Here is a 25571-nt window from a genome sequence, read left to right on the forward strand (position 1 = left end):
GAAGCCAGACAGTGTTCATGGCTCATCAACAAAGATAATGGACCGTAGAAGAGCTTAGCCTTCCTGTGAATGTTTCAGCCAGCCTATCAGTCATGGATACTATGAGGCAGCAGGGCATGCTAGGACATGTGACCAGACCACATGACACTAAACTCCATTTTGGTACCTGTATTTTTCAACAAACTAGACTGGGAACTGAGTTTGGAACAAAGGGTTCCTACCATATGGAAAAGCTACATCAGGGGTCTGTGTGACCATCTCTTGCCCTCACTCCGCACACAAGAAAACTCATGGAAACACCTCAGGAACAAAGACTGAACTGGGGGAAGTGCTGGTCCCAGGGTAAAGGGATTTCTAGCTTGTGTATGGAAACTTGGTAGACTGCTTCTATCATCAGTCAGGGTGAGAAATTGCTAATTAAACTTCTATCCAGATAGTACATTAGGTTTAGTTTGAGGTTTTGGTTATTTGTTAAGTAATCTGCTTTGATCTGTTTGCTACCACTTATCTCTGGGAAATTGGCTTTTGGCTTCTATCTGTCCTTGAGTGGCTTAGGTAAAGCACTCAGGTAGCTTAGCTGGATACATGGTGCCAGCTGCCGTCGTCGTGTTGGCAGATAACAGGACCTGGAGAGGCTGGCTGAATCTCCAGCAAAGCAGTGTGAGAAGGGCCAGCCCAGCTTGAGGGTTAGAGGGCACTGCAGTTCCCAGAAGCCCCCCAGACTGTACCCCAGAGTGACAACCCATCACACCCTAGAGTACACAAGTCTCAGCAGGTTTGTCACATCCTTTCTCCCCCATTCCGCACCCTAGATAGTTCCTGCCTCCTACCACCTCTAGCAGCTCCCACCATCCTATGCATTTACTTCTCCTCTCCCTTACCTGAGCCAGCTCCATTGCAGCCATTTCCTTCCCCCTGGGAGTATGGGATGATTTGGAGTGAAACGTAGACGATATTCTGTAGCCTGCCAGGGCAAGAAGGGCAATGTGAGAGAATTCAGACAGGGTTTCTGTCCCTTCCACATGTCGATTCCCCCCAGCATTTTCCCCTGATAATGGCCATTCTAGGTTCTGCCACACTGTGAAGCACAGTGACCTTATTCCAGTACAGGCCTAGCTCCCTCCCACCAGGGTGTAACCCTCTGAGACATGGTGAAACCCTCCCAGTAGCAGAGTCTCTCTGTTACACTTATAAAGTTTGTGGACAATACCAAGCTGGGATGGGTTGCAAGTACTTTGGAGGACAGAATTAAAATTAAAAATCATCTGGAGAAATAGTCTGAAGTACATAGGATGAAATTCAATAAGGACAAACCCAAAGTACTCCACTTAGGAATGAACAATCAGTTGCACACATACAAGACAGGAAATGACAACCCAGGAAACTGTACTGCAGAAACAGATCTGGGAGTCAGGGTGGACCACAAGCTAAATATGAGTCAACAGTGTTACACTGTTGCAAAAAAAGCAAGTATAATTCTGAGATGTATTAGCAGCAGTATTGTAAGCAAGACACGAGAAGTAATTCTTCCGCTCTACTCCGCACTGATTAGGCCTCAACTGGAGTAATGTATCCAGTTCTGGACTCCACATTTCAGGAAAGATGTGGAAAAATTGGAGAAAGTCCAGAGAAGAGCAATAAAAATGATTAAAGGTCTAGAAAACATGACCTATGAGGGAAGATTGAAAAAAGTGGGTTTTTTAGTCTGGAAAAGATATGATCAGCTTTCAAGTACATAAAAGTTTGTTTCAAGGAGGAGGGAGAAACATTGTTCTTCTTAACCTCTGCAGACAGGACAAAAAGCAATGGGCTTAAATTGCAGCAAGGAAGGTTTAGGTTGGACATTAGGAAAAACTCTCTAACTGTCAGAGTGGTTAAGCACTGGAATAAATTGCCTAGGGAGGGTATGGAATCTCCATCATTGGGGACTTTTAAGAGCAGGCTTGACAAACACCTCTCAGGGATGGTCTAGATCGGGTTGGCCAACATGTGGAACTTTAGAATTGAGTATGTGGCTCCTTGTATACGTACCAATTCTGAGGTTGGAGCTACAGGCACCAACTTTCCAATGTGCTGGGTGTGTTCACTACTCAGCTACAGGCCCTGTCCCCACTCCACCCTTTCCCACCCCCTTTCCTGAGCCTGCAGTTCCCTCCTTCCTTCCCCCAGCCCTCTGTCTTGCATAGTATGAACAGCTGATCAGGAGGTGAGAGGAGGGAGGGGGAGGTGCTGATTACTCTGGCTTCCCATGGGTGGGAGCGGATGGGGGGCTGCTGACGTATTACTGTGATTTTTTTCGCAATGTACATTGGTAAATTCTGGCTCCTTCTCAGGCTCAGTTTGGCCACTCCTGGTCTAGATAATACTTAGTCCTGCCTTGAAAGCAGGGGACTGGACTAGCTACCTCTCGAGGTCCCTTCCAGTTCTGTGATTCTATGAACCAAAGGCCAGAGACAAGCAGACTCAAAGGAGTCACTCGGGGGATTCTCCCTGTCATTATCCCCAAGGCAGCTCTCTCAGGTTAACTAAGTTATTTGATGTGCCAGCCTTTATACAGTCTCTCCTGGGAGTGCCCCTTTCATCGGCTGGGCCCAGTTTCAGCTTTTTGGGAAGCGTGACCCAGAGGGCTCTGAGACTGGGCCTTCTTGCCTCAGCACATCTTGTTTCTTTCTGTAGTTCCCCAGTGAGTCCAAATGAGTAGATACTCCTCATAGAGACTGAACATAAGAATGTGTTTAGTGTTTAGACTTTATTGAATGCTTGTGAGTTGCTGCCTGGGTTAACATCTGACTAGTTGCATTGTGAGCCTCTGTGGCTCTGTAAATCACGAGACAGGAGAGAGACTTTACCTATGCGAAGGGCTGATTGGCAACAGAATGCATTACACTCTGCCTGGCAGAAAAGGTCCATCAATACCAGATAGACTATTATGGGACGTTAAAGAAGACATAAGACTGTTGTTGTGCTCTTGACCTCCCATTAGCTGAGTTTGCAGCTCAGAGCACATGGCAGGAAGGGGATGAACAACCCCATACCGAAGGAACTGATTATCTGTATGCTGCTTGGACTCTGGGGGGCAAAGTTTCTAGGCATAAGGAAGAGATCCCCAGCTGCTTAGCCAGGGTTAGTCCTAAAGAATATGTAGAGCTTGCTTATTATAGAAGCTTCTATTACCTTTGAAGTTTAAGACTGCAACTCATCTGCATCTATAGGATTACCTGCTTTAACTTTGTAAATAACTCTCGTTTCCTTTTAAATAAATCTTAATACAGGTTATGACAGGACTGGCTACAAGTGTTGTCTTTGTTGGAAGATCTAAGATTCAGTTGACCTAAGGAAGTGACTGGTCCTTTGGGACTGGCAGTAACCTGAACATTGCTGTGATTTGTGGGGTAAGGCAGTGGTTCTCAGCCAGGGGTCTGGGGCCCACTGGGGGGCCATGAGCAGGTTTCAGGGGGGCTGCCAAGCAAGACCAGCAGACTCGCTGAGGCCCAGGGCAGAAAGCTGAAGTCCCAGCGCATGGGACTGCAGTCCAGGGCCCTTAACCCCATCACCCGGGGTTAAAGTCAAAGCCTCAGCAATGTAACTTTGTGGGGGCCACAGGTAGTTGCCCTGCTTGCTGCCCCCTAATGTCAGCCCTGGCTTTTATATGCAGAAAACAAGTGACTGTGGCCCACATGGGCAGTGGAGTTTTTATAGCATGTTGGGGCTGTAAGGGACCATTTGTCACAAAGGTGAGCTCACCTGCATGGTGAGATATATGGATCACCCACAGGGCTGTCTGTGATTCCATGTTAATGTTGTTACAGAGCCTGAAGCTTTTACACTGGATACTTGGTTGGTGACATCTCCATACAGACCTCACACACAATTTGGGGTTTGTTCCCTGCTTCTTACCAGTCTGCCTGAGGCTGGTGCTCTTGCTCTCGAGTCACTGGAGACAGCATTACAGAGACTTATGGGCACAAGGCCACCAGCAGCAATGCAGAGCAGGCTTTACAGTAACACAGTGTGGGCCAAATGGTTCATGGACTCAGTCAAGCCCCAGTTCTCCTCCAGTGCACATCAGCATCCTGGCAACCTTCAAGGAGGGTCAAGGCTGCCACTCCTTCAGTGATGATGGATCTCCGGCAAAGCATCAGCCGTTCCCCATGACCCATCTTGTCTCCGGGTGGAGGTGAGTGATAGGGCGTGCACAATGGCTCCTAGAGGGGTAGGGAGAGGGATAACAAAAGACACCTTCTGGGGGTCACCCCTTGAGAAGTGAAGGTGACAGGCATTGTGGTGGCAGTAAAAAGGGAGGGGAGGGAGTGGGAACAGCACCCTCAAGGGCAATGCTGCCAGTGGGTCACTCAATCACATCAGCCATAGGGTTGATAGGGGGCCATTCCCTGGGTCTGGGAGCCTGTGAAGGGCTATATAAACCCCACACTGGAACAGAAGGGGTTAAACTGCTGCTTTAGTCTGGACTGGCTCAGCCCCTCCACACCTGCAAACTATGCCAGGACTGGAGCAGGAGTTAACAGGAAAGGCCTACACTACTCAGAGGGGAGCCACCCTGGGAAGGGAACAGTCTGTGGAGCATCTCCAGCCCCAACACGAGGGCTAGCAGCATTCGGGGCTCTGGCCTTCACTGAGGAAGGGTGGGGATCCCTGGAGCTTAAAGGGGGAACAGGTTGAAACTTGTGCTGGAGACCCAGTAAACTCTGAAGGGGATTGAGACACTTCCAGTGCCCCAGACGTAAGAGAGGCCCATATCCTGAAGGGACCTGTCCACATTTCCCTCCCCAACCCCCTCCACAGTTTCTTTTTTTTCCCATTCCTTTATTTACCCTTGTTTGCCGAGTCAGCTCTTTTGCTGTTTTGCCTGGTGCCCCGAGAGGAAGAAAGTGCCACAGGCCTCAGGCAGAGGGTGGAGCCCTGACACACTAGAAGGACAGGCCCCTGTAGCACCCCGGGACAGGGGCAATGGGACTCACAGACGTGCACAAGGGAAATAGGGCACTGCAGTGAACTCAGCACCCATCCTGAAGGCCATTGGCAGAAAGTTGTCCTCTCCCTGGCCTATGGGGGTCAGCCAGTGACACAGAGATCCCTTGGCAAAGGGTCACTTGGTCTTTGCCAGCAGTTCTCACCTGAGACCTGACAAACCTACCACTCCAAACATCTCTTGGAGGATGATCCTGTGAGGTGTCTACAGAAAGTTCATAACTGGTCAAGACGCATAATGACTGAAAGATTAATGTGCTAAGAGAGGGATGGAGATTATGGACAAGAATAAACACACATCATTTTTAATGTATTTTCATCTTCTAATTCCCATAACCCACTAATTTCCCTGGCTGCCCCTGGCAGTCTGGGGAGGGAGAACTAGTAGACTCTTGTGGCCAGTGTAGAACTGAAGGCACAAGGATCTTTCAGTGATTGTCTCAAAGTCACCCAGAGTGAAATTCACTTCACTGGATAAATCCTTAGTTTCTGGGCTCTGCAGAGGGGTGGAGAGGTGAATTCCATTCGTGGACATGGAGCCACTCCCCATCCTCACCCTGATCTCAAACACTATCCCAACCTTCCCCTGCCATAATGGACCCACTTGATGCCACCAGAGCCATCTGCCATGGGACCTACATGGAAGAATTAAGGTTGAGTGCTTTAGCTGTGAATTTCTCATCCTCCAGTGTATTGTGATTGCTGTTAAGTGGGTTTGGCAAAAATAATTTTGTCTATTTCTTCTTTTTAATTTCAATTGATGATATCAATAGTTATTTTAAATCTCTTTTTTAATGTTTAGAATTTCAATGTTCAGAGCTGTGGGAAGTTATGGGGATCGTCAGACAACAATTATTTAATTACAGCCAATATTGAGATTTGAAAAGCCAAATCTTTATAACTGTTCAAACACAATTGTCAATGTCACATGCAAACTATACAATGTAAATATTCTTAAATCAAACTCGACTTTCTCCAGAAGCATTTCTGTATTATACCTATATAAATATTTTTTCCATCTGTGTGTGTACAAGTGAATACTTGAGGCACCTTAGAGACTAAGAAATTTATTTGAGCATAAGCTTTTGTGGACTACAGCCCACCAGATGCATAGAATGGAACATATAGTAAGAAGATATATACACATACAGAACAAGAAAAGGTGGAATTTGTCATACCAACTCTAAGAGGCTAATTAATTAAGATGAGCTATTATCAGCAGGGAAAAAAACTTTTGTAGTGATAATCAAGATGGCCCATTTCAGACAGTTGACAAGAGATGTGAGGATAATTACTGCAATTTATTAATAAAAACCCAGTCCTTTCAAGCGTACTTTTAAGTAATGAAGTACTTTAATTGTTTCGCATTCTAGACTGTAATGCTTGCTGAGGATAATTACACCGTCCCTGTGATGTATTTTACTCTATCGTAACCCCATTGTGATGTAGCTCCTGTCTAGGAGCTCTGGGGAGGCCAGTGGCATATGATCAGAAGGTGACACTCTGACACATGAGCAGAGACACATGGGGGAGGGTGGAGAATGAGGTAATATGGAGGCTACCAGGGTTGAACATGAGAGTGCAAAGCAAACCCCCTCTCAGCCTCTCCTCTCTCCCACCTCCCAGAGTGAGCAACTCTGATAAATCATTCCCTGAAATTTAAATAGCCCCAGTATGTGGGACAGTGATTAACGCAGGTGCCTTGGGTGCTGCAGCACCAACCCCCTGCCTGGATGAGGGGGATGAAGAACTGTAGTAGAAATGAGTTAGGCTGGGAGAGGACACAGCTGACATGGGATTGGGAGTGGAGTTGACCAAGAGGCCAGAACTCATGCGAGGGCGGGGGAGTTGGGAGAAAAAGTCAACAGGACTGGGTAGAGGCACTCCTGTGTATTTTCCCATTGACTATCCTGCCATGTATTTCATTTAGAAACTTTTCATTCACATCTAAACACCTTGGAGCTAAGTTGGGTTGATGCATTTCCACTTACAGTGGTACAGTTTTAGTTAGGTGCTTAATCAGATGCTCATGCAACACAAAGCAGTCAAGAATTGGTGTGCTTTCATGAATTAACTTGACTGTGCTGTGCATCGCTTTTAAAAAAAGATGGTGTGAGGGAGTGTTAAAATTTTAAGCATTAAGAAATGGTAAGTAGGTGTCAGTTCATTTCTCATGCGTTTATCTTAATTTTAATCTCAGTTTTGAATCAGTATTAATACCATGTTGTTTTAAAAGCAGTAGGGTCCATTTGTATAATTGTTTGCAAGATTCCACTGGATATTGTGAACCAGCCGTCTTCTCCTTTTATTTTAAGGTTCCTAAATACAACCCAGCGCACCACTCCTGAAAGACTGCAAGCTCTGGAAGGTGACATGTTCCTTAGAGAGCAAACACCTGAGGAGCCTTTTTGCCCTGGCTCTTAGACATTGCTTTATCTGCTCCACTAGAAAATGCTATAGGGAACCAGGGAATTACAGCAGACCTTCACGAGGTATCGTTCTACCAGCTAGGGGCCAACATTCAAATGGTTCTGTTTGTTTATCTTTCATTCAACTTTGCAATTCTTAGATCCCATTTAAAAGCTGGAAGTGAAATAACCAAAGCAAGTTAAGACGAGAGTGACATCGGGCATAGGCGGGGGAAAACAATAAATGGAAAGAACTGACTATGCAAAAAGAAACATCGCAAACTATCAGAGCCCCAGACCCTCGTCCAAGTGAATCCACCCCAGCCAGGCATATCAAGCTGGGCCCCAGAAAAATCGCCCAGCCTGTCTGGCAGCGAATGCTGCATGTTCCAGCAGAGCTATGGTGTGTGCGCCTGCTCTGCTGAGGTGCTGCTTTGGTACGGAAGGCACCACAGCCACAGGGAGCAGAGACATGGACTCCTACGAAACACAATCCCAGATACACCTCCAAAGCCGCATCCTCCTGCCTCCCCACTGTCTGCCATCCCCTCCCCCACCTCCACATGGCCATTCTCAGCCCACTGCTAACAGTTCCTTCCAGCCTTCAGCACTATAAAGAATGAAAATATGGTGTTACAAAAGGTAGCTTGTGCCAGAGAAACCTGATCTGGACATCAGTAAGGTTTTTGATACAGTTCCACATGGGAAATTATTCGTTAAACTGGAGAAGATGAGGATTAATATGAGAACGGAAAGGTCAATAAGGAATTGGTTAAAAGGGAGTCTACAAGGGGGTCATATTGAATGTGAGTTGTCAGGCTGGAGGGAAGTTACTGGTGGAGTTCCTCAGATCAGTCTTGAGACCAATCTTACTCAACACCTTCATTAGTGATCTTGGCACATGAAGTGAGAGTGTGACACAAAGCTGGGAGGGATTGCCATTATGAAGGAGGACAAGAAAATCATACAAGAAAAACTGCACGTCCTTGAAAGCTGGAGTAATAGAAATGAGATGAAAATTAATAGTGCACGAATTCTAGTTGTTAGTCCCCAAGTGCATAATTTTGCAATAAGCTGGGGATTTATCAATTGGAAGTGACAGAGGAGGAGAAAGACCTATATGTATTGGTTGATCACAAGATAATTACGAGCTGCCAATGTGATGCAGCCGTGAAATAGGTTAATGCAGTCCTAGGATACATCAGGCGAGGTATTTCCAGCAGACACATGAAAGGGTTAGTACCGTTATACAAGGCACTGATGAGACCTCATCTGAAATACACCTTTACGGGTCTGGCCTTAAACTCTGTGAGTCTATAAACTGTGCCTTGTGTAGCACAGACACTGATGGAGATCAGGGCCCCATCATGCTGCGCACGGCAGAGACCCTGACTGAGATCAGCTCCGCCATTGCGATGGGCACTGCACAGACAGAGGGACAGTCCTTGCCCCAAAGAGATCACAATCTAAATAGATAATGGGTAGGAGGAAAACAGAGCGAGGCTGTGACTTCCCCGAGGCCACCAAGTAGGTCAGTGACGGAGCCAGGAGCAGACCCCAGTAATGCCAGAGCCACGTCATGTGCAGCTTGGAAAGGTCCCCAGACCCCATTGTATTAGGTTGCAGGAAGAGGTGGTTTGTCCATGGATGCACAGGCTGTCTTGGCAAGGCAGCTCAGCTGCAGTCCCAGCACACAGCTGGGGTGTGTGTCCTGGGTCAGGAGAAGTCAGTGTCCAGTCCTGTGGGGCTGTGCTCCTGGCTCAGACCTCCAGCACTCACTGCTGCCCCTCCCTTACCAGCTGCACTGTTCAGCCAGCCCCAGGCCTCTGTGAGGTTACTGTCCCGTCTCCCCTCCTCCTTCCCCCCCCTCCTGCAAGCCCTCAAACAGGGACATGGTGCACCAGTGCCAATCAGAGTGCACTAGTGTAAATTCTGTCTATACTTAGGGTTTGCACCACTGCCTAAAACACCAGTGTGGCAGAAACCTTCAGTGCCCGAAACCACAGTACGGTGGCACTAGAACTGGGATCTATTTCTAGGTCTGTCATGGACAGCCTGGATAACCTTGGACATGTCCATGTTTCTCGTCCCAACTTTAGTCTATTTACCCAGCTGCCCACCACTGGGGTCTCCTCTCTCTCCAGAGCTGCACACCACTAAAATCTGTGTGGGTATCACCAGAGCTAAGGTAGTTCAGCTCTAGAATAGTCTTACAAGGGGGGCTGTGGAGTCTCTTTCCCTGGAAGTTTTTAAGAGCAGGTAGCATAAACCTCTGTCGGAGATAATCTACATATACTTGGTCCTGCCTCGGCAGACAGAGTTGGACTGGATGACATCTTGAGATCCTCTACATTTCTATGATGCTATGCAATATATATGTATAACACATAACATACAGAATACAACCCACCACAACATAACGTCAGGCAATTCAGAAAAAACAACAACAAAAACCACAGCATAAAACAACAATACAAAGGAAAAGAAAACAACACAATGTTAAGTAACACACCCTAGGCCAAAATTACACAATGAAAAAGAACTCAACTCAAACCAACACAACACAGGCACCAAACACACTGAAGCAAAACAATGCACCATAAAACTATGCAACACAACATGGTGCAATCACAGTTCCAAATGGCACCATGTAAAACAGGTCAGCGTAGAACAGGACACAGCACAAAAGAGAATTATTTCAATGTAGGCCTGGAAGGGATCTTGAGAGGTCGTCTACTCCAGCCCCCTGTGCTCAGACAGAACCAAGTATCTCCAGACATTCCCAGATTGGTGTATCTATGGACCTGGTCTTAAAAACCTTCAATGAAGGAAATTCCACAGCCTCCCTTGGAAGCCAATGCAAGGCAAACACAGACCAAAACAACGCTGTACACACACACACGCTGGGCTTGGGGTTAAGGGGAGAGCCAAGAAGTCAAACAATCTGGATTCAGTTCCCAGTTTTGGCCCAAATTCTCCATGAAAACTTGAGCAAATTACTTCAGCTCCCTGAGTCTTCAGTTTCCCCATCTGTAAAATGGGGAGTCGCCTCCCACCATTTGCCTATTTAACCTTTGAGCTTTCTGTGGCAAGGCCTCTCTGTCGCTGTGGGCACGTCTACGCTGCAGTCAGACACCGGTTGCTGGCTCATGCCTGCTGACTTGGGCTCACACAGCTCAGGCTGCAGAGCTGTTTAATTGTGGTGTTGATGTTCCGGCTGGGGCTGTAGCCCAAGGTCTGGCACCCTCCCACCTCGCAGGGTCCTGCAGCCTGGCTCCAGCCTGAGCCCAGACATCTACACTGCAATTAAACAGCCCCTTTGCCTGAGCCAACTGTCATGGGCCAGCTGGGGGGTTTTAATGACAGAGTAGAGATACCCCTGGTGTCTGTTCAACATCTGTCACAATGGGGGCCCTGACCAACAGGGGGCCTGATCTCAGTTAGGTCTCTGCAACTCCCGGCATTACAGGATCCCTGATTTTGTTTAGGGCCCCTGCAGCAACTGGCAAAATGTGGAGGCAGGATCTCTGTTAGGGTCTATGCAGTGCCCAGTACAATGGTGCAACGTGACCTGGGTCGGGGTCATCGCAATGCCAGACCCAACGGGAACACAGATCTCAGTCGAGATCTCTGAAGGGCCCAGCACAATGGACACAGCACTTTGGGTCGCAGTCGTGCGCTGCTTGGCACAAAAGTGGCTGTGATCTCGGTCCAGGTCTCAGTTTTACCTGGCACTACAGTGGGGTCTGATCTCACCTGGGGTCTCTTCAGTGCCTGGCAGAACTGGGCCATGCTCAGTATGATAAGAGCCCTGATCTCAGTCAGACACCTGGAGAGAAAAGAGGAAAGATTTTCGAGAATTTGATATCAGTATTTCAGAACTGAGGAGAAAATGGGGCACAAAGTAATTATTTGCCAATATAAGGGATAAGTATTAACATGTGGGGAGATTTTATGTCACCATTCAACCACTCAAGAGAAAAGAGGGGAAATTTGAGGGGCTTTCACAGTGATATTGAAGCAACATCAGAATGGGACGAATTTTTCTTACCTCACATTCACATGGCTGGCAGGGAGCCCTGGGTGATGTGGCTTTCACAAGGGAAAGGAGTGGGGCTGGAGTCAGAAGGTCGCTGGCTCTGGGGAGGGGATGGCTGTGGGGTCTGGGAACGTGACCAGCAGTTGGGGGGGAAGGGCTCTGGGTTGGTTAGGGTGGAGGAGGGGAAGTAGCTGGGACAGGGAAACCTGGGGCTGGGCTATCTCCATGGGGGACCCTTGCTCCTCCCTTCTCTTCCTGGGCATTTCCATGCCCTGTTGCAAACAGAGAGTGCCCCCCACCCCCAGCCCAGGCGTATCCTTGTCTCAGGGCTCCCCCAGCCTCTACCCATTAACCCTTTGCTCAGTTCAGAAATCACTAAGGGGAAGATTTCCTACCTAAACAAGGACAAATCACCGGAAGTAAAAATGGGGAGAAACACCCCAAAGCTGAGATTTGAACTGGACATTGGCAAAGTGGAAAGAAAATGGGGCACAATCAGGGGAGGAGAACGGGGAACTTCTCCGGGATTTGAGGGAAGGGAGATGGGGTCACCCTGGGTGTTGCTTGTTGCTCTCTAGAGAGAAAGGGGGCAGGACAGGAGAGGATGGGGGGTCCCTACGGGAAAGGGCACTGGTAAATCCCAGCGGATCTCAGCCCCCCTCCCTTTTCTCTCCCCGCTCCTCGGGGGTCACTGGCTCTTCTCTTCCCCAAGCCACGTCCTGGCTGCACAGACACTTTCCATACGCCCCGGCCCCATGCAAAGGCCCCAGTGCAGACGGTCCCCTCCCCCGGGACCCCCCACGGGGCCCCAGTGCAGAGCCTGGCCGGGCCCGGGGGGCGCTGGGCTCCTGCGGGGACAGCAGCTCCGAGCCCCCCGCGGTCGCGGCCCCAGGGAGCAGATCCCGGCGCTGTGAGATGCCGGGTCCCCCCGGACAATGGGGCAGAGTCACCGCCCGGCCCCGGCCCCCGGGCTCGCTCCAGTACCTGGAGGCTGCAGCTCTGCAGCGAGGCGGTCAGAGCCCAGGGTGGCTCCACCGGGAGCAGGACCCGGGCCAGGTACGGGGGGTTAATGGAGGTCTCGACAGAGACCCTCCTGCTCCGCCCGAGATCCCAGGTCACAATGGAGCATCAGCAGCGAAGCGCTCACCCAGCAGCTGATCACACTCCGCCCCTCCCCCGATATGCGCATGCCCAGAGCCGGGAACGCAACCCGAACTACATCTCCCAGCATGCCCAGGGGCCGCTTCCGCCCTTTCTAGAATGGTAAGGAAGGGTTTCAGTAGGGGAAACTGCGCATGCTCCGTGCGAGCCCTGCTGGGGGCGGGAGAACAAAGCTGCTGCCGCTTCCGTGTGAGCGGGGCCCGGGCTGAGCAGCTGCTGCTCCTGGGTCTGTGTAGGGGGGTCCGGCATTAACCCCTCCGTGTTCGGCCGGGGGGGGCTTTCTCTAGCTGGGCCCCGCCCCCTGGGCAGCCCCGAGCGCTGCCCTCCCAGCCCCGGCCCGGAGCCCCCGGTGAGTGAGAGACCCCGGCAGGGGGGGGCGCTGGGGCCGGGCGGGAAAATGATTCTCTGCCCCGGGGACCTGGGAGAAGCCTCGGAGCTTCCTCGGCCCCAGGGGAGCTGCAGCAGGATCCGCCTCGGCCCTGCTGGGATTGGGGGGGGCGGTGTATTAAATCTCTCCCCATAGCAATGTGCTACTCCAGGGACACTGCGCATGCTCAGTAACAGCTGCTGAAGCCGCTGCCCTTCCCCTGCCCGTATCAGCCGTAACGTTCCGCTGGGCGCTAGTGACAGGGGCTGGGAAGGGGCAGTGGGAGGAGCAGGGAGGTGCCAGGGTCTGAGCAGGAAATTGATGGTCGGGGGGGTGGGGATCAGGCGGCTGGAGGCTGGATTAGGAGCGGGCTAAATAGCAAAATCCGGGATGGGGGGAGGAGCAGGAGTTGAGCTCGTGGGGAGGAGGGGGTGAGTCGGGGTTGCTCAGAGGGGAAGGTCATTGGGGCGGGAAATTTGAACTATTTTGTGCAGCCAGGAAATTCCCCTAGGGGAGGTAAGTTCTTTGTTTGTGCCACTTCCCCCCCCCACCCCTCGACATACAACATCTCTCAAGTTTTTCCCCTTTTCTCCCATTATCATACGTGGCTATAAAATCCAGGGAGTTTCCCCCCAAATGATCAGCTCTCTAGTCTCCCCCAATTTTGCCCTGGTCTCTCCATACTTCTCAAGTGTCAATTTAAAATCTCTCTGATGTGGCAGTTTTCCCCACCCATTTTATGTGCAGCGATTTGTCCTTATTTAGGTGGGAAATTGTTGCCCTGAGTCATTCCTCAAAACATGGCTGCCCTGGAGTGGGGATGGGATGAGATGCCCTTTCTCTGCCAGGGCGGGGACAGGAAGAGCATGTGTCCCTCATGGGGACTGCCCAGACCCTAGTTTCCTAATCCCACTTCCTGTCCCTAAAGTATCAACAGAGTTTTTCCCAGCCCTCAGTTTCCAGTCATCTGCCCATCACCCACTGCTCCCCCTTTCCTTTGTCCAAAGAGTCTTCCAACTCCAGCTCCCCCTCCCTTACCTTCTTAAATCAGCTCCTCAAAGGGCTCCCAGCTGCCCATGTGAATGGTGGCAGTGAGGGAAACCATCACTTTGTGTTTATGTATTGGACAGTCTCATAAAATCCAGTCAAACAGTCCCCCTTTTCCCTTTAGTTATTTAATAGCAACATAAAATCCCCCTCAGATCTTGGTGTTTTTCTCTCATGTTATCAATTCCTTAGTTTGTGACATGTTTTCTCTGCAAATCTCAAAGACTGATATAAAATACCCTAAACATTTGCCCCACTTCTCTTTAGTTGTCTATTTCTAAGTGAATATGCCCTCAGATTTTTTCCCCCGTCTCTTTAATGGTAAAATACAAAGAATCTGAGATTTATACCTTTCCTCAGATTCTTGAGCATGGATATAACATGTTTGCAAATGTTGTCCATTTCTGCTCTATTAATTTATCAAATATTGATGTGAAATATATCAGTTGTCGGTAAGAGGTACAATCTGAGTGTAAAATCCCTCCGATTTTACACTTCCCTCTCTATAATTGGCAAAAATGTATCCAAAATTGCTTAGATTTCCACCCTCTTTCATTTCTGAACATTGATCTCAAAGCTCAGGATTTCCCTCTTTCTACATCATTATCAAATATCAATTAAAAATCTTTTCATGTGTGGGGCTGTTCCCCATGTTTCTAAATTCTAGCAACTTCTTCCTTCAAGGGAACCTGTTGCCCTGAGTTCTTCTCCATCCTGGATGTTGCAGGGTGTTAAATTGTCCAGTGATCATCTTTCCCCTCTCCTTTGAGGATCATTTGTTGCCTCCTTTACCTCTGTTAAAATATTTGCTGATGAAAGAGACCAGCCACCTATTTAATACCCATCAAAGCCAGAGGCCTCCCTCTGTTTCGGGGGGATCAGCGGTTCCCAGCTGGTAGTGGGAGAGTTGGCTGGACCCTTTTCTGCAGCTGGCAAAGGATAAGAAGTTCACTCTGAGAGCAGTGTGGGTCCAGAAATATCTCAAACCGCATGACAAATAGCCTCTGTGAGGGGCTGTTTCCCACATTGCTAAGATGTGGGCACCTTGGGGTGGATCCATGGTGACCATTATTTGCTTGTGGCAGGGCATGGACATTTCTTACCTTTCTGCTGAAGGGGTTCTAGGCAGCCAATGGGGGAATCCCAGACAGGCAGTGAGTTCCCAATTGGGGTCCCCTTGGGGGGAGGAGGGGTTCCTGGCTATTGGGGGCTCTTGCTAGGGGAACCTTTTGGGGTTCCCAGCCTGGTAGTGAAGATCTGGTGGGGGTTGTCTGGCCAGTGAGGCTCTGAGGGGTATCTGGGGTGTCTAGCCAGTGATTCTGGGGGTTGGATCCCAGGGACTATCTAGTGGGAACCTGGCTGGGGGGTCTGGGTTCTGGGGATGCTTGGGGACCCATGGATGGAGGCTCTGGGAACTGCTATTAACCATGTTCTTTCTATCTCATCAGCTTATGCCAGAATCCTGGCTCCAGCACTGCCCAGCATTCCCCAGCCACATGATAACTTTCTATCCACTGTGACAAAGTTCCTCCTCTACCTTGGTGGGTCCTGCACTTACTGGCAGATTTACTCACCTCAGTGATCTTCCCCACAGTATGGGTCAACTCCTCCTGTGTCTGATCAGGAGTTGGGAGGAAACCCAGGCCCACCCTCTACTCTGCCCTGTGGATTACAGCTGTCTATAGTACCTCCTGTAATAGCTGCATGACAGCTACAACTCCCTGGGCTACTTCCCCATGGCCTCCTCCAAACATCTTCTTTATCCTCACCACAAGACCTTCCTCCTGGTGTCTGATAACACTTGTACTCCTTAGTCCTCCAGCAGAACACCCTCTCACTCTCAACTCCTCACACACACTTGCTCTTCTCTGACTCCCCCTGCCTGACTGAAGTGAGCTCCTTTTTAAACCCAGGTGCCCTGTTTAGCCTGCCTTGATTGACTGCAGATGATCTAATCAGCCTGTCTGCCTTAATTGGTTCTAGCAGGTTCCTGATTACTCTAGTGCAGCCCCTGCTCTGGTCCCTCAGGGAGCAGACACCTACTTCTCCTGGGGCCAGTACTGGCTCTTCCTTCGACTGCTCTGCTCTAGAGGAAGGAGGGAGAGGGCTGCTGCTGTTGTTCCTGCTGGGCACTGGGCCCTCGCTGCTGCTGCTGCTGCTGTTCCTGCTGGGCACTGGGCCCTCGCTGCTGCTGCTGTTTCTGCTCCTGCTGCTCCCCTGGCTGACACCACCACCCACCCCTCTCTCTGCTGTCTGTTTGCTGGCTGGCTAGAGGTTCCCCGCCACCGCAGTTACTGCTGTTACTTCACCAGCAGCACCTGGGGGGGAGGCTGCTGGCCTGCTTCCCAGAGAGGAGGGGAGTGAGGGACCCCAGCTCTTGTTGCTGAGACCACCACCATCTGAGTGGATTCCCTCCTGCCTGGACACCAGACCACCACCACCTGGAGCAACTGGGGCTGCTGTGGCTGTTGCTGGGGAGCTGTTGGTGCCCGGAGGAAGAGAGAAAGGAGAAGAGGACCGCCTGCTGCTGGAGACTGTATGAAGACCACTGTGGAGGGGGCTTTTCTGGATTGAGTCTTTTTCAAACTGTGCTCTTGTGGTGGGGATTTGGACTGTGTCTGCTGGGGCACCAAGGGTGTGGCGTGGAGCCTGCCCCCGGTCCATCCATGTTCCCCTTCGCCCCCACCACCATCGTTGCCCCCTCCACCACCCTCGCTGGCTGTTTTCCTTCTGCTTTGGACTCCTGCCTCTGGGTCTGAGCTGCTCGCCTGGCTCACCACGCCCACTTCCACCATTTAGGCCTGCAGCAGCAGCAGCCACCCATTGACTTTTTGGCAAAAGTGCCTGTGGGTGCACCACCTCCCCCCTCATCCTGGACTGACCCCCTCACCTTTGCCACATTTGTCCACCCCACCTCTTTCCCTCTGCCGCCTGATAGTTCTGCCCCAGCCCTGCAGCTGTCCCCATGGTCCCTCTACCCCAATCCCAGCTCGCACTTTCCCCCCATCCTGTGCTCCCCCAGCCCTAATCGGTCCCCCCTCATGCGCCCACGCCCTCTCCCAGGCGCTTGTGCCCTTCCCCATTTGGTTTCCCCTTGTTCACTGCACTCCCCGCTCTGCCGTTGCCCCCCCCAATCCCCTAGTGCAACTGGAGGAGCCGGAACCCCCCTCTGCGTTGGTGCCCTGAAACCCTCCCACCCTTATGTCCTTGGTTGCTCCCCACGCCCCTTTAGCCTTCCCCTTCTGGCGCTCTCCTCCCCTGCCTGCAGCCTAGCGGGGAGGGGTGGCCGCCTCCTCTCCTTCCTCTCCCCTCGCTGTTTGTCCCCCTCCCCACTCTCGTTATGGCGGGGGACGCGGTGGGGGAGACCCCTCGCGATGCTCCCACTGCCCCTCCTCCACCTGCCCCCGTGTCCACTACCCAAGCCACTACCTCGTCCGCCGCTGCCGATCCACCTACCACCGCCCCTGCTGGGCACCGGCGGTGGTGAGTACTGGGGACACCTCCGTTGCTGCCACGTCTCTCGCCCCTTCTGATTCGGGGGGAGCCCCCCCAGCCGGTGGGAAGGGTCGGGATGGGAAGAAGGGTAAGGGCCCCGCTAGGAAGGCCAGGTCCTCCATGGCGGAGACTGCCCCTGCTGCCACAGCCCCGCTACCGGCTGCGGCATCCCTCCCTGCTGTTCCCTCCACCAGCTCTGCAGGTGTCCCTCCCCCGGCCCCAAGGGCGTACGCCCAATGGCGGCGGCCCCCCCCCGCCGCTGCTCCTCCAAGTGCCGCTTCCGCCAACATCTACAGCGGCCGGGGCCCCTTTCCCACCTTGACTAGGAAGCACGGCATCCGTTGCCTCCTGGTGCCCGCCTAGCCCCACGTGGAGACCTACGTGCGGGCGTTGGCCAGGGAGGTGGGGCCCACGGCCATCGTGGCAGCCTCCAAAATGTACGGGAAGGTGGTCTTCTTCCTGGCATCGGAGGCCGCCGTCCAGGAGGCGGTAGAGACGGGCCTGGCGGTGGGGGGCGTGTTCGTCCCCCTCGAGCCGTTGGAAGACCTGGGGGTCCGCTTGATCTTGACCTCCGTCCGTCCCTCCCTTCCTGCCCAATGCCGCCCTCCTGCTCGCCCTTTCTGCCCTGGGACGCCCCATCTCTGTCATCAGCCCTCTCCCCTTGGGCTGCAAGGACCCCGCCCTCCGTCATGTTCTCTCGTTCCGCCAGCAAGTGCAGCTTCAACTGCCGCCGGCGGCGCCTGGCGGAGAGGCGCTCGAGGGGTCCTTTCTGGTCCCCTACCAGAGAGCCCACTACTGGGTGCATTACTCAACGGGGGAGGCCCGGTGCCACCTCTGCCAGGCGATGGGGCACGTCCGGAGGGACTGTCCCTTGGCCCAGCACGGAGGAGTGTCCGGGACCCCCGAGCCCCGGCAAGTCGCCGGCCCTGTCATCGCCGGTCCCCCTAGCTGCCCGGCACCCGAAGCTGCCCCTCCTCCTCCTTCTCGGTCTACCTCTGTGGAGGAGGGTGTGGCGGGGCTACCGCCGGCCGTGGGAGAGGGCTCGTCCCAGGGGGAATCCTCCCCGGTTTCTGCTGTCCCACCACTGCCTCCTCGAGTCCCTGAGCCATTGCCCTTACCCCCCGAGCCGACCCCTGTTAGCCGGCCCCCGGATGATGCCATGGAGGGCTGGTCCTTAGTGCAGGGGAAGCGGGGCAAGCGGAAGGCTCGAGTTTCTTTAGATACTTCGGATTCGGAGGCCCCCCGGAAGAGCAGGAAGGGGGTGCTGATGTCGAGTCTTCCGCCTTGCCCCCTGATGACTCCCGTTTTGTGGAGCTGGCTGGGGATGCTGTGGCAGCACCGGACGGTAACACCGCCCTTCCTCCAGGGTCCCTTCCCGTGGAAGCCCCCGAGGGAGCCTCTCTCGCCCCCTTCCCACTTGGCGCCTCTGAGAGCGCCGCGGTGGGTATTGCCTCGGGTGCTGGCAGGGAGGGCCCTGGGGTGGTGGACTGTGATCTCCCTCCCATCTACGCAGAAATCGAGGCCCTGGGTTTGACCCCGGTCACGCAGGGGGAGGACGACCTTCTGCCGGCGGGCCTCGATCTGGGCGACCTCACTACATCCCCCCTGTCCCTGGGTTCCCTTCCCCGACCCGCTGTTTCTGCTCCCACCTCTGAGGGTCCCCTGGAATGTTCTATTGACTTGGCTGCGGGTGGCACTCTGTTGACGGCCGCCGAGCCCCTTGGGGCGACGGCCAGTGCCTCGCTGCCGAGCCCCGCTTCCCAGGGGGTGTCCCTCTTGGGTGTGGAGGACCCGCCCTCCTTCCCCAGCGGGGACCCCATTGACCACCATCTCTCTCTGGATGCCGAGGCTGCCGCATGTGCCACAGTGGCTGAGCCCGGCATCGTTAGGGGTCCCCTGCCCACTTCCCAGATCCTTGAGCCTGGCCAGGAGGAGCCACCTTCCGGCGTCTCACCTATGGGGGCTCCGGATACTGCCTCTACCTCCTTCCCGGATTCTCTCCCTGATCCCCGCCCTACTCCTGTTGGCTCTGTCCTTGTCCCCCGCACTTCCTGTGATGCCAGTGCCGCCCCTGGCACTCCTTCCCAGGGAGTGGGTTCACTAGTTCTTTCCTGTCCCGACCCTCCAGGGGCTGCTGTTCCCCTTCCACCGCCCCTTCTTGATTCTGGGAGCGGGGCGGGTCGTGTGGCGTCGGTCCATCTGCTGCCACGTTGGGGATCTGCCCCCTGCCTACCCGCCTCAGTGGGCCACGGGGCTGTGACGGGGGCCCCACTGGTGGCCAGTCATTGATCAGTGACCCCACCCCCCCATGCGCTGAGGGAGGAGCTGCGGGAGTTCCTTGAGGACATCCGTGGCTCCCGGAACAAAGTCCATCTTGCGCTCCAGCGGTGGGGGGATTTCCATCTGGTCCTCCGGGCCGCGAGGGCCCTCATGGGGGAGGGTAAGAGGACCGGGAAGCAGACCGCCGCGGCCTACCGGCGGGTCCGTGTCTTCCGTGACTCCTTACTCACCTTCGGGGTTGGTCACGGATTACTGCGCGGCCTGCCGGAGGCCGTGGGCGTGTCTGCCAGCGAGGATCACCCCCAGCCCTCCTCATGGCGCCGATCATCCTTGCCATCTTAAACACCCGAGGCTGTAGGATGGGTCTCCGCAGGAGCCAGGTGCTCTCCTTCCTCCGGGAGGGGGGGTACTCTGTGGTTTTCCTGCAGGAGACCCATACGGATCCTGCCGCTGAAGCTAGCTGGCGGCTGGAGTGGGGGGACGGGGCCTACTTTAGCCACTTCTCTGTCTGCGCGGCTGGAGTGGCGACCCTGTTCTCCCCCGACCTACGGCCCGAGGTGCTCGGGGTCGCCGAGGCTGTGCCGGGTCGCCTGCTGCACCTCCGGGTCCGTGTGGAGGGGCTTGTGGTTAATCTCGTCAATGTTTACGCCCCGACATCGGCCCCGGAGAGGCTACATTTTTATCAGCAGGCGTCCGCCTTCCTTGGCTCCCTGGATCCTCGTGAGTGCCTGGTCCTGGGAGGGGATTTTAACACCACCCTCGAGGAACGGGACCGCTCGGGGACCGAGCAGTGCCCGGCAGCTGCGGATGTCCTCCGGGAGATTGTCGACCGCCACTTCCTGGTGGACGTCTGGCGCGACCACCACCCAGACGACGTCTCGACGTTCACCTTCGTCCGGGTGGAGGCCCATCGGTCGTGCCACTCCCGGCTGGACCGTATTTACCTGTCACGTTTCCACCTTTCACGGGCCCACTCCTCCAGCGTTCGGCCGGCCCCCTTTTCGGATCACCACCTTGCCACCGTGACAGCCTCTCTCTGCGCGGAGAGGCCGGGGCCGGCCTATTGGCACTTTAATAATAGTTTGCTGGAGGATGCGGGCTTTGTGGCCTCCTTCCGGGAGTTCTGGCTGGCCTGGCGAGGGCAGAGGCGCGCCTTTTCCTCGGCGCGGCGGTGGTGGGATCTGGGGAAGGTGCGCGCCCGGCTCTTCTGCCGTGACTACACTCGGGGTGCCAGCCGACGGAGGGATGCGGCGATAGGGCAGTTGGAGCGGGAGGTCTTGGAGCTGGAGAGGCGTCTGGCCGTCAACCCCGAGGATCCATCCCTCTGCGGAGCGTGCCGGGAGAAGCGGGAGGAGCTCCGGGCCCTCGAAGACCATCGGGCCCGGGGTGCTTTTGTTCGATCCCGCATCCACCTCCTTCGGGAGATGGATCGCGGCTCCCGCTTCTTCTACGCCCTGGAGAAAAGGAGGGGGGCCAAGAAGCACATCACCTGCCTCCTGGCGGAGGACGGCACCCCCCTCACGGATCCGGCGGAGATGTGCCAGAGGGCCAGGGCCTTCTACGCCACTCTTTTCTCCCCGGATCCGACCGATCCTAACGCTTGCAGAGTGCTCTGGGACGGGCTCCCGACGGTCAGCACGGGCGACCGGGACCGGCTAGAGCTGCCTCTCACTCTGGCCGAGTTCTCGGAGGCCCTCCGTCGCATGCCCACCAATAAATCTCCGGGCTTGGACGGGCTGTCCGTGGAGTTCTACCGCGTGTTCTGGGATGTCCTCGGCCCAGACTTGGTCACCGTCTGGGCCGAGTCTTTGCAGAGCGGGGTCCTCCCTCTCTCGTGCAGGTGAGCCGTGCTGGCCTTATTGCCGAAGAGGGGGGACCTCCGCGACTTACGGAATTGGCGTCCCGTCTCGCTCCTCAGCACGGACTACAAAATTGTTGCGAAGGCCATCTCGATGCGGCTAGGGTCCGTGCTGGCGGACGTGGTCCATCCAGACCAGACCTACACCGTCCCGGGCCGCACCATCTTTGATAACTTGTCTCTGGTCCGGGACCTTCTGGAATTGGGGTGTAGGGATGGTCTGTCGTTCGCCCTCTTGTCCCTGGATCAGGAGAAGGCGTTCGACCAGATGGATCACGGGTATCTCCTGGGCACTCTGCGAGCGTTTGGCTTCGGACCCCTGTTTGTGGGTTTTCTCCAGGTGCTGTACGCTTCTGCGGAGTGTCTGCTCAGGCTCAACTGGACCCTGACCGAGCCGGTCAGCTTCGAGCGGGGAGTGCGGCAGGGGTGCCCCCTCTCAGGCCAGCTGTACACTCTGGCGATCGAGCCCTTCCTCTCTCCTCCGCAAGAGGTTGACGGGGTTGGTGCTTCGGGAGCTGGGGCTGCGGCTGGTCCTGTCGGCATACGCTGACGATGTGCTCCTCGTGGTCCAGGACCCGGGTGACTTGGCGCGGGTGGAGGCTTGCCAGGCTGTGTACTCGGCGGCCTCCTCCGCCCGGGTCAACTGGGTCAAGAGCTCTGGCCTGGTGGTCGGGGACGGGTGGCAGGCGAGCTCCCTCCCACCTGCGCTTCAGGCCATCCGGTGGAGCGCGGGTCCGCTGCTCTATCTCGGCGTTTACCTTTCTGCCACGCATCCGTCTCCGCCGGAGAACTGGCAGGATTTGCAGGGCAGGGTGATGGAGGGGCTCCGGAAATGGACGGGACTACTCCGGTGCCTCTCCCTTCGGGGGAGGGCACTGGTGCTTAATCAACTGGTCCTGTCCATGCTCTGGTACCGACTCAACACCCTGGTCCCGGCCCCGGGTTTCCTGGCCAACCTCCGGACTGTGATTCTGGAGTTCTTTTGGCCAGGGACGCACTGGGTCTCTGTAGGGGTCCTCCACCTGCCCCTGGAGGAGGGGGTCAGGGCCTGAAGTGCATACGCGCTCAGGTCCATGTCTTCCACCTCCAGGCCCTGCAGAGGCTCCTGTTTGGTGCGGGTAGTCCGGCGTGGAGCGTATTGGCGCACGCCTTCCTCCGCTGCTTTCGAGGGCTCCGATACGACCGGCAGCTCTTTTACCTCCATCCAAGAGGTCTTCCGCAAGACCTCTCCGGGCTGCCGGTCTTCTACCAAGACCTCCTCCGGACCTGGAAGCTCTTTTCAACGACCAGGTCCGTGGCGGCCACCGTGGGGGTTGACCTCCTCGCGGAGCCCCTGCTACACAATCGCCACCTGCACACGAAGCTGGGGGAGTCCCCCACGGTGTGCCAGAGGTTGGTCTCGGCGGGAGTCACCAGGGTCGGAGACCTCCTGGACTACGATCGGGGAGACTGGCTGGATCCCCTGACGCTCAGCGCATGGGGCTCTCCAGACCTCGTACTCCCCAGCGCGTACTTCAGGAGATGAAGGCCACTTTACTGCCCGCTGCTCGGGCTTACCTCGACCGGGTCCTGCGAGAGGGCACGCCCCGCCCACCCTCCACCCCAGGCCCTGTGGACATTTTTATCAGGCCCCTGCCCCGTGGACCCAATCGGCCCCCTCACCCTTTCACTGCCAGCCGGCTGCATGATCTGCAGCCGGTTTTGTTCCAGACCGCGCCACGGAAACATCTGTACTCGCTCGTGCTCCATACCCTTCACTACCTCACCCTCGCATCCCGCCCCGATACCAAATGGCGGGACCTCCTGCCGCCTCTCGAGGGTGAGGAGCCCCGGTGGGCCAGCTTGTACTCTGCCCTGGTCCCAAGGCCTGCCGGGGATATCAGTTGGAGGCTCCTTCACGGAGCCGTGAGCACGGGCGTGTACTTGGCGCGGTTCACATCTGTCCCTAGCACCTGCCCTTTCTGTGGTGAGAAGGAGACCTTGGCGCACGTTTATCTGGAGTGTGCCAGGTTGCAGCCCCTGTTCCGGCTCCTCCTGAATATTTTCCTGCGTTTTTGGTTGCACTTTTCCCCTCACCTTTTTATCTACACGCTCCCCATCCGTGGCCCCACGAAGTCGCGGGATCTCCTTCTCAACCTCCTCTTGGCCCTGGCCAAACTGGCCATCTACAACACCAGGGAGAGGAGGTTGGCCGACGGGATTTCCTGCGACTGTAGGGCCTATTTCCGTTCCTCCGTCTGCTCATGCATCCGGGCAGAGTTCCTCTGGGCGGCGTCCACTGGCTCCCTTGACGTCTTCAAGGAGCAGTGGGCGTTGTCCGGGGTTCTCTGCTCAGTGTCCCCATCGGGTTCCCTTCGTTTAGCCCTATGACCTCACTCCCGATCCTGTTTTTTTTCATTAGTTGTCCCCCGTAATTATTTGGTGTCCCAGACCTGTGGGTCCTCCCCTTAGGCTGGGGGGAGGCCCTTTAGAAGTGGGTGGGCTTCGCCCGCCCACCCCCGCTGGATGCCAATAGGGCCAGTACTGGCTCTTCCTTCGACTGCTCTGCTCTAGAGGAAGGAGGGAGAGGGCTGCTGCTGCTGTTCCTGCTGGGCACTGGGCCCTCGCTGCTGCTGCTGTTCCTGCTGGGCACTGGGCCCTCGCTGCTGCTGCTGTTCCTGCTGGGCACTGGGCCCTCGCTGCTGCTGCTGTTTCTGCTCCTGCTGCTCCCCTGGCTGACACCACCACCCACTCCTCTCTCTGCTGTCTGTTTGCTGGCTGGCTAGAGGTTCCCCCCCACCGCAGTTACTGCTGTTACTCCACCAGCAGCACCTGGGGGGGAGGCTGCTGGCCTGCTTCCCAGAGAGGAGGGGAGTGAGGGACCCCAGCTCTTGTTGCTGAGACCACCACCATCTGAGTGGATTCCCTCCTGCCTGGACACCAGACCACCACCACCTGGAGCAACTGGGGCTGCTGTGGCTGTTGCTGGGGAGCTGTTGGTGCCCGGAGGAAGAGAGAAAGGAGAAGAGGACCGCCTGCTGCTGGAGACTGTGTGAAGACCACTGTGGAGGGGGCTTTTCTGGATTGAGTCTTTTTCAAACTGTGCTCTTGTGGTGGGGATTTGGACTGTGTCTGCTGGGGCACCAAGGGTGTGGCGTGGAGCCTGCCCCCGGTCCATCCGTGTTCCCCTTCGCCCCCACCACCATCGTTGCCCCCTCCACCACCCTCGCTGGCTGTTTTCCTTCTGCTTTGGACTCCTGCCTCTGGGTCTGAGCTGCTCGCCTGGCTCACCACGCCCACTTACACCATTTGGGCCTGCAGCAGCAGCAGCCACCCATTGACTTTTTGGCACAAGTGCCTGTGGGTGCACCACCTCCCCCCTCCTCCTGGACTGACCCCCTCACCTTTGCCACATTTGTCCACCCCACCTCTTTCCCTCTGCCGCCTGATAGTTCTGCCCCAGCCCTGCAGCTGTCCCCATGGTCCCTCTACCCCAATCCCGGCTCGCACTTTCCCCCCATCCTGTGCTCCCCCAGCCCTAATCGGTCCCCCCTCATGCGCCCACGCCCTCTCCCAGGCGCTTGTGCCCTTCCCCATTTGGTTTCCCCTTGTTCACTGCACTCCCCGCTCTGCCGTTGCCCCCCCCAATCCCCTAGTGCAACTGAAGGAGCCGGAACCCCCCTCTGCGTTGGTGCCCTGAAACCCTCCCACCCTTATGTCCTTGGTTGCTCCCCATGCCCCTTTAGCCTTCCCCTTCTGGCGCTCTCCTCCCCTGCCTGCAGCCTAGCGGGGAGGGGTGGCCGCCTCCTCTCCTTCCTCTCCCCTCGCTGTTTGTCCCCCTCCCCACTCTCGTTATGGCGGGGGACGCGGTGGGGGAGACCCCTCGCGATGCTCCCACTGCCCCTCCTCCACCTGCCCCCGTGTCCACTGCCCAAGCCACTACCTCAT

At 55.2% G+C, this 25571-nt stretch overlaps 1 protein-coding gene and 1 pseudogene across 4 annotated transcripts in view; both read right to left on the minus strand.

Moving 5' to 3' along the window:
- Positions 1 to 12624, minus strand: part of LOC115636662 (zinc finger protein 3-like) — a 438128-nt gene extending 425504 nt beyond the window's left edge. For 2 of the 4 annotated variants that reach the window (XR_003997011.1, XR_003997010.1), the window contains exons 1-3: positions 12421 to 12624; positions 11154 to 11226; positions 882 to 964 (exon numbers count right to left, since the gene is read on the minus strand). The gene's annotated coding sequence lies outside the window, so the exon portion shown is untranslated. Of the gene's footprint in view, positions 1 to 881; positions 965 to 11125; positions 11227 to 12420 lie in introns of all 4 variants that reach the window. The other 2 variants (XR_003997012.1, XM_030537058.1) reach the window with 2 other exon arrangements.
- Positions 1 to 25571, minus strand: part of LOC115636545 — a 1011845-nt pseudogene that overhangs the window by 663872 nt on the left and 322402 nt on the right.

The sequence above is a fragment of the Gopherus evgoodei genome, chromosome 1 (genome assembly GCF_007399415.2).
Source record: "Gopherus evgoodei ecotype Sinaloan lineage chromosome 1, rGopEvg1_v1.p, whole genome shotgun sequence".
NCBI lineage: Eukaryota > Metazoa > Chordata > Testudines > Testudinidae > Gopherus > Gopherus evgoodei.